Source organism: Saimiri boliviensis, chromosome 7 (genome assembly GCF_048565385.1).
Source record: "Saimiri boliviensis isolate mSaiBol1 chromosome 7, mSaiBol1.pri, whole genome shotgun sequence".
NCBI classification, from domain to species: domain Eukaryota; kingdom Metazoa; phylum Chordata; class Mammalia; order Primates; family Cebidae; genus Saimiri; species Saimiri boliviensis.
The window spans coordinates 28,583,759-28,593,096 of record NC_133455.1 but is presented as its reverse complement, the minus strand read 5'-3'; the positions used below and the strand labels follow the sequence as shown (position 1 = coordinate 28,593,096).

The 9,338-nt window shown below is 45.3% G+C and overlaps 1 protein-coding gene across 2 annotated transcripts in view; it reads left to right on the top strand.

Moving 5' to 3' along the window:
* Positions 1-9,338, top strand: part of CHST11 (carbohydrate sulfotransferase 11) — a 310,143-nt gene that overhangs the window by 120,671 nt on the left and 180,134 nt on the right. The window lies entirely within an intron of this gene.

Below are 9,338 nucleotides of genomic sequence, written 5' to 3'. Positions count from 1 at the left end.
TTTACCATTTTAACCATTTTTAGCATCCAGTTCAGTGGCATGAAGTACACTCATATCGTGTTCATGCAGCCCAAACTTGACGGCTCCTTTTGGAACACGTCAGGAGGGAAGGGCTGTGTACACACTAGGTGCTTAATAAGTGCTTTCAGCTGACAGTGGGGTGGTGGGATTCTTGGGGTGGTGGTAGGCTACATCATCATGGGTTAAGTAAGTAAGCATTCGCACTCTGGACTTTCTTAGGCAACTTAACCTCAGTCTGTGATGCTGTAGCAGACACTAGTGAGCTATGTTTAACGCTTCATTTCTATTTCTGGGTGAAGCAGGATGATGAGTTCATTGTCTGGTCAATGCCAAGGGCAACTTCCCCTGCTTTCCTAGGCTCCTGCAGCAGAATAGAGAATATCTGTGAAAAATCCAAATGTTTCTCCTATGTGAGTGTCGGGTAAGGGCGGCCCGCGGTTATGACTGGAGCTCCAGTTTCAAATGCTGCTGACTCAAGGCTGATCTGGTTGAGAACCAAACAAATGGGCCTTTTTATACTTAAGAGATTTTTCTTACTATGTGTCAACAAAAGATCTGTAGACAGTCTTGTTGTATATTTCACACTGCTGACTTCATAAGTGTAGCAGCACTCATGACCCATTTACATTTTTTGGTGTATTTGAGTTTATTTCTGTGGTTACCATGCACTGAAGGAACGCCACAAAAGCCGGCCTGTTCAGAGCTGGAGCACAGTGCCAGTGGAATTTTGGTGAGCTTCACTGCGGTAGAAGGGAGTGGGCTGGGAGGTGCAGAAGTACTGAATTTTGCAGCTGGAAGGAATCTTATATAGATTAAATCCCGCCCCCCCCCCCTTATTTATAGATGAGGATACCAAGACCCAGAAATGAGGGGGTGGTCCTGACCTGAGGTCATGTTTCTGGTTAGGATCTCAGCCCACTACTGACTTCCTGGTCTCCAGACCCATTGACTTCTCACTGCTTGGCTCTTCCCAGTTCTTGACCCCCGAGTTCTGTTGAATTAGATGGCTTGTAATATAACAGACCTAACGATAAGTTTTCCTGAATTAAGTATTCTTCCTAAAATCATTTATAGATTTGGTGACTTCTCCGTTTTTCTTTTCCTGCATTTGCGTTGAATCGGTCTTTGCCTCTGGGCAGATCTTTCCGTTGGAGTGTCTTTAAGATCTGTATCTTTCTGACTGCATTTTCAGAACCCCCTGCCTCTATTCTGATGAGAACCCTGGGTACGTTGGCTCTCTCTCTGGGATGACAGCACCGGTTGAAAAGTGGAGAATTGAGTCATCGGCTTTCTGGCGTGGTTTATTCTGTCCCAGAATACCGAAGTCCTGTCTGAAACTATTTCGTCACCGTCCTTGCAGTATGGGAAGTGATTCACATGTAAGCCATGGAAAGCACTTAGCAACCTCTCCGAGATAAAAATTCTTGAGGAGGCCTTGAAAAGCCAGCAGTATTAATGGACGATAGACTGCCATGTTGTCTATCATGTTCTCAGGTAAAATCTAGGAGAATGTTAGGCTTTTGTGACATGCACTTGTCTCAGCTTCAAAGCTGGATTAATTAACTCACTAAATGCAAAATGTTTATTGAGGGCCTATTTTAGGCCTGGCCGTACTCAAAGTAGGAGATACAAAAAGTAACTTGATGCTGTCTTTCACCAGAAGGGGCCACGAGTGCGGGCCCAGGTACTTATCAAGGGGCTTGGTTTCATGCCCCCGTTTCCTTGTTACCCTTAAGGAATGAGAGAGAGAGATGCTTGAAGAACAGCAGAAGCTCTGCTTGCCCTTTAAGCTTGGTGAGGGTTGGATCTGTTTCCCGTCCTCCGTTCCTGGGCTCCTAGTACCATGTGGATGCTCAGTGAATGTTTGCTCTTTCTTTTAGACTTCTTATGGGAGGCAATTGTTGTGTAGAGTGAATAAAACCAGACTTGGGTCCACTTGATCTGGGTTGAGGTCTTTGCCCAACCACCTAGCTGTCACCCCTGGACAAGTCACTGAATGTTGCCGAGCCTCCATTTTTGTTGCATCAATAGAGTGGAGATGCCAATGATTGATCTCATGACTTGAGCGCATCACTTAACCTCCCTGACCTTGGATTCCTCATCTTTAAAATGAGGGATAGTGACGATGAGTGTGGAGCACATGTCGGAACAGACAGACCGCGAAACAGGCATTTGTTATTATCATCCCCATGTCATAAATGGGCTACTATCTTACCGTTTCATCTCAAATGAAATTTCAAGAGAATGATACATTGCAATGTGAGTAACTTTCATTTGTCAATGTGTGGCCGTGCCATCCCCCAACCCCCACCCCTCTGCATTTCTCAGCAGCCCGGCAGAGGAGGGCACATCCACACATTGCCTGCTCTAATTCTGTTGCCTGCTCCCATTCTGTAGCCTCACTATCCTACACCCAACCAGCTTGTATCTCAGAGATGTAAGGTAATTGGAGTAACTATTGAAACCAAAATGTAATTGGAGATAAAAGCTAAATGTCTAAGGTCCTGGAGTATCCAGATGATTAGAAGTGATGTACGGGATCCTCTGCTGCTTCTGAATCATCTGGGTTAATTACCATACTCTGCACCAGCTTTGGTCATCAGGGAGCACACAGAACCATTGTTTATAATTGAAGACCATGGACAACGATCACATAAGGTCATCCATAAGTTTCCAGTCCCTTTTATTCTAATGGACGTTTGAAGAAAAAGGCCTGAACTTTCAATAAAACCATTGTCTTTTGGCTTTCAAGGCCCTTCAGCTGTTTCATTAGGGGATTGAAGCCAGAAATCATTTGTGACTTTCCCCCTACATTGGGGGTATGGGGGATAGAATATATTTTGTGTTTTTTGTTTACAAGAAGGAAGATTTCAGACTTGAGCTGGAGTATAAAAGAAAATTGAAGCTAAAGATCAGGTTCTGGATTTGACTAGAGTTTCTAATATTGTTCAGCCACAATAAAGCCAAAAGCTTTCACTGTATGCTCTGGCTGATATAATAAAGTGAGAGCATTTAAGAAAGTCCAGAATGGGATTGCTTCCTTACTTAATCCATGATGATGTAGCCTACCACCACCCCAAGAATAAAGTGTAGGCATTTAAGAAAAGGGTTAATTAGGCCAATTAGATTAGATGTTAGGTTGCCTGTTTCTAAATACCATGGGATATAATTTATTTCAGTTGGAGCTTTAAGCCCTCATGCATGGTAGACATGTCAATTATGGATAAATTAAAGGAAAAAATAAATGAATATTCAGTATGTCAGACACAATCAGCGAATGGTAGAAAAATATGTAACTTAGCTTTCAACTTCTATACCAGCTAGGATTGTGTCCCATGCAAATCTTCCTGGAAGTTTGGGGAGCCCAATTTTTTCTCTCTACTTGTTATAATTCACTTCTAGGATGTAGCTGGACCAGGAGGATTTTGTCAGGAAATGGGTGCTCTGTCTTCTGAGGCTCTGTACTTCAGTTGGAAGGAAGGGGAATTTTCATATTTCTTGTTTTCTTTTTTTGTAGAGATTGGGTCTCACTTGGTTGTCCAGGCTGGCCTTGAACTCCTGGCCTCAAGCAATCCTCTCTCCTTGGCTTCCCAAAGTGCTGGTATTAAAAGCGCGAGCCACTGCACCCAGGCTGGGTTTTCATATTTCTTATAGTTGTCTTAGAATTTTCAGTTCCAATACACTCATCGTGGAAAGCAAGTGACTCCTTGAATATTGATGTTTATTGAGATTAGGAGGAAGTGAAAGACAGAAATCTGAGTGCCTTTTCCACCTTTCCTGGGTTTTTCTGGCCTTCCTGCTCTGTCCTGATTTCTCTCTCTGAACCCTTGATCTTGGACATACAGGAGCTACTTCTCCTATCAGGCTTTTCTGAATAGAACATCTGATAAACAGCTGCTTTCTGCATCCTCACCCCTGTGGACTTAGGACTCTGCTCCCAAGGATGCCGACCTTGACCTTCATTAGCGTCTGCTGGAGGAACACCCTCAAGCTTGGCCAGGTGGCAGATATATGGAAGTCTTCATGACATACTAATATTTGCTGATATTTGTGCTATCTATGTTTATATATTTATATCTATGTGTATATGATTCAAGCACAACTGTGTCAACTGTTTAACAAAGTTTTATGGGAGAAAGCTTGAAAATTAAGAAAATTTTATCCCTATTTGTTTATTTGAACCACAGCTTCTTGTAGTTTGTCAGACTTTGAGAAAGCTGGTTATGATTTGATGTAGTGGCCAGACGTTGGAGAGTGACTGGAAACCACTGATTGAAAAGAATACTGCCTGGGATTTCTGGCCTCAGTGAGGGCTGAGGCAGTTATCTGGGGGTTGGAGGGTGGGGGTCTTTCTTGGTACTGCTGAAGATCGGCTGCCTCGGTCCGCGCTGACAGAGACTTCCCCAGCTGCTCAGGGCATCCAGGCCAGTGACCTTGGCTGTGTGAGGAGTGGCTTGGGCACAGGCGATCTCAAAGGGCCTGTCACGCTGGAGCTGCCTGTCTGCATCTGAGCGAGCCCTCTCTTTGGGTACAGCCTCAGAAGGTTCAGGGCATTGTGATGCTGTAGCACTTTGCCATTTGGATTTGAGGAGATTTGTCTTGGCTTGGAAAACAAAGCATTCAACTTGCAGCAAATTAAAATAAAAAGGAAGGGAAGTTGAGAACAAACACTCCATCCAGGAGTTTGGGCTTTGAGGTGGGATAGTGATGGGGATGGGCAGGGAGGTGGAAAGGAAGTCAGGGATGTACTACATCGTCACCAACAGCATCATATCCTTATTTCATCCAATCTAAGAGGACTGTGGGTGTAAGATGCATCCTTATTTCAGAGAAATGGAAACATGGAAATGAGCACCTGAGCACTGTGGCCGTCAGAGTACTCAGTGATTTCAGCTCATGTCCTCCTCTTAGTAACTTTATAAGGCAGCTTCATTATTTCCATCTTATGGTGAGAAAACTGAGATGCAGGAGGTGAAGACGCTTGCAGAAGATCACTCCGCTGGCTAGTGGAGGGGCCAGGATTTGCAGTTGGAATTCTAACATCCTTAGAGCCTACCCTTGGCTACTGTGCTCTGCTCCCTGGCAATGAAATCAGTGTTGGGGTGCACGTGTCTGTGCGTGTGTGTGTGCTTGAACACGTTGACGTCAACATTTTGACCAGATGTGTCAGACACATATGTTACCTCTGTCCCATTATCTTTACCGAGTTACTTAAACCCCAGGTCCCTGTTTTCATGTTATTATCCTGACTAAGGGATGCAACTGGAGTTTAAATTCTTTCTATGCATTTCTTTTCTTTCTTTCTTTCTTTTTTTTGAGACAGAATCTCACTCTGTCACCAGGATGGAGTGCAATGGCTACAATCTCAGCTCACTGCAACCTCCGCCTCCCAGGTTCAAGTAATTCTTCTGACTCAGCCTCCCGAGTAGCTGGGATTACAGATGTCTGCCACCACACCCAGCTAAATTTGTATTTTTAGTAGAGAAAGGGTTTCACCATGTTGGCCAGGATGTTCTTCATCTCCTGACTTCATGATCCACCCACCTTGGCCTCCCAAAGTGCTGGGATTACAGGCGTGAGCCACCGTCCCCGGCCCCTTCTGTGCTTTTCACGTCCCCTCTGCACTCCCTCCTCACAGGGCCAGTCACTCTTGGGAACACTCAGAGATAATAAACATTTCCCTGCTGTATCTTCCTGGAGGATCTGTCATTTATTAGCTGTGTGCTGTTGGCAGGAACCTCTCTGCACTTGTCCCCTCATCTGTACAATATAAATAATGCATCTTGGGATGGTAGTGAGAAAGGGAGGGTTAAATGAAATGACATTCACTAAAGTGCCTGCCTGGCATTCAGCATCGTATAGAGCTGGAACTCCAAATGTCTTCTGCCTGTACCTGCTTCCCTTCTCCCCAAGTCACCCAGATCGCAGGTGGCAGCAAGCTCCGAACCAAAACTGTTTCTAACACATCTGGCCACTTCCCGTAGAGACAGACATGCAAATAGCTTCATATCCTCCTGTAGCGGTAACCGTTTGCAGACACCTTGCTGTCTTACAGCAGCTTTTTAATTTGCCTGCACAAGTGGACCTGCCTGGCCAACTTGGAGGGCATTTTAATATCTAAGCATGGCTCATACATATGTGTGGCACACCGGGGCCATGCCTTCCTGCTTATCAAGGCCGCAGAAATCTTACACATGGTTTTCTTACTTTCTGGAGAAAGAGGGGACCTTGTCTCTCCATTTTTTCATAACACTTTTTAATTTTTACTTTAAGGTGAACCCCCACCCCACCCCCACCTCAAAATTCTCGGTGTTTCCCTGAATTTCCCTGGGGAAAATCCACTACGGCTTTGAATCTTTTTCCCCTCCTTGGGATGGTTCTGATCCCATTCCATATCTTTGGAGGGTCTACGGAAGGGGCTCGGCTTTGCGTCTTGGATTCACAAGCAGGGAAGCAGGGAGTGAGGGAGTTGAGGGGAGCGTGGGTGTGTTTCATCAGCTGCAGCTGCAATGGCCATTTCCCCCCAAACACCTTTCGACAACCACACTTGCAGTACAGCCTTGCCTGCCCCAGGTCCACGTGTGTGTCCTCTGCCCCTGTCTGGGGCCTCCCCTATCCATTTTTGGATCTCTTCTGATACCTGCTTTTACCTCCCTCACCCCTTCAACACTTCTTGATGGCAGCCACTTAAGTCATACTTAAGCGTCCTCTATTCCTAAAATATGCAGAAATTAAACAAATGCCTTGTGCTCTCATTTTTCAAAGATCTCCCCCTTTCCCCGCCTTTTTTTTTTTTTTTTGAGATGGAGTCTCACTCTGTCGCCCAGTCTGGAGTGCAGTGGCAAGATCTCAGCTCACTGCAACCTCTGTTACCCGGGTTCAAGCAATTCTTCTGCCTCAGCCTCCCAAGTGGCTGGGTTTACAGGCACCTATCACCACATCCAACTACTTTTTGTATTTTTAGTAGAGATTGTGTTTCACCATGTTGGCGAGGCCTTGGTCTCAAACTCCTGACCTCAAGTGATCTGCCCTCCTGAGCCTCCCAAAGTGCTGGGATTATAGGCGTGAGCCACTGCACCATGTCAAAAGATCTCGAGTGAAAATATTCACATTAGTGGCTGCAGATAGATAATTGTTTTTTGTCGCGGAAATGCCAACTCTTTGTTTAGAACTTGCCTGATTTTCAGTAGTATTTCTAACACTTAGAGTCGATTTGGATCTCGCGTTACGTTGAGTCATCATTTTTAGTGGGAAGAATACTATACAACATGAAAGAAACTATAAAAGCTACTCTAACAATTGTTTCTTTTTCTTTTCTTTTTTTTAGACAGCATTTCACTCTGTCACCCAGACTGGAGTGCAGCGGTGCAATCAAGGCTCATTGCAACCTCTGCCCTCCTGGGTTTAAGCGATTCTTGTGCCTCAGCCTCTCCAGTAGCTGGGACTACAGGTGTGCGCCTGTAGAGATTCAAGTGATGGGAAGCCAAGCCACCATGCTTGGCTAATTTTTGTATTTTTAGTAGAGATGGGGTTTCACCATCTTGGCCAGACTGATCTTGAACTCCTGACCTCAGGTGATTCCCCCTTCCTTGGCCTCCCAAAATGCTGGGATTACAAGCGTGAGCCACCATGCCCTGCCTATTTTCATTTTTATGTGCTCTCTTTTATATGTGTATGTGTATTTACATAACCAAGGTCCCGATCTGCATATTTGGAATTCTGTTGCTTTAACTTAAACTCCATTTTCGTATCTTCACATTACTACTTTTAATGATGGTAGCATTTTCTGATTGGTCCAAGATTATGGGAATAATTTTGTAATTGATAGTTCATATCCTACAGTGGTTCCAATTTTTGGCCATTAGAAGGGCAGTTCTATAGCAAACATCTTTGTGCATACCTATTTTAGTTTCTGTTGAATTAATCCCTTGGTGTAATTTCCCAAGAGGGAAATTGCTGGATTTGAAGGTTGTAAACATCTTCATGGCTCCAGTGATGTAGTGCACGTGGGGATATTTTTAAAATCAGTGTTCTCTTTGTTGGCATCTTGAGCCAGAAAAATGTCAGAAGAAAATAACAGAAATGAACAACGAAAAGGTGAACCCCCATCTTTAACTCTTAAAAATGTGGAAATGAAAATGGGCTTTGGGTCCCTGGGTGCTGCCTTGGAAGCCCCAGCTCTGCCACTGCAGCGTGTCTTTCCTTGAGGGAGAGGCCGTCTTCCAGCTGTCTTTGCTTCTGGAGGAAGGATGCTCACCATGCTTGTTCCACAGCCCCGCTTCAGCATCCTGCTGTAGCCTTGAACTCACCTGGAGCAATGCCAAAGCGCTCAGGTCTCCAGCCTGCATCGTCAGCTCCTTCTGTCTGTTAACTGGGCAACAGCTCCTCTCTGATTTGTGAAAGAATTGTGTGTCCACAGATTAATGTGCATATACTATGTTTCTAACAGGAGGATTTGGGGTTGGAATAGAAGAGGGTTTTGAGATCTCTCAAATACTTAGAAAGACAAGGGAGTGTGAGCAATTAGAAATGGTAACTAATTATGGCTTATTGAGCACTTACCCTGGGCCAGGCCCTGCTCCAAACACGTGACATGGATGAACTTATTTAGCCCTCACAGTAACCCCATAGGTAGCCAAATAGTTTTTCCCATTTTACAGGTGAGACAGTGGAAGCCAAGAGACGGAGTATCTTGTCAAGGGCACACAAGATGGGAACCCATGTATATTAGTTTGCTAGGGCTGCCATGACAAATTCCCACACATGGGGGGCTTTATACCACAGAAATGTGTTCTTCCACAGTTCCAGAGGGAGACCAGAGGTCCAAAATCGAGGTGTCAGCAGGGCTGTGTTTCCTCTGAAGGCTCCGGGGCGGAATCCCTCCTTGCCTATTCCTGGCTTTTGGTGGCTCCCAGCAATCTGAGGCATGTGGCCTGTGGCTGCATCACTTGAATCTCTGCCTCTGTCCTCCATGGCCCTCTTCCCTGTGTGTGTGTGTGTCCTCTCCTCTTCCCATAAGGACACCAGTCCGGCCTCACTTAATTTAATTCATTATATCTGCAAAGACTCTATTTCCAGAGGTCACCTTCTGAGGTTCCCAGTGGATATGAATTTGGGAGGGACACTGTACCATGGTCATAGCCAGGACCTGTCCCTGCCTTCTAAGACAAGAGTGGAGAAAAGGGAAAGAAAGCAGAAGCCTGGGTAGGCTCAGAGTTTGCCCAGGTGCCCTTGAGACGGACAAAGAATGGGCGGAAGTCGCTTGGGCTTTTACGAGGTTGTGTGGCCAGGAGGGACTGGAGCCCTGGGCGAAATGC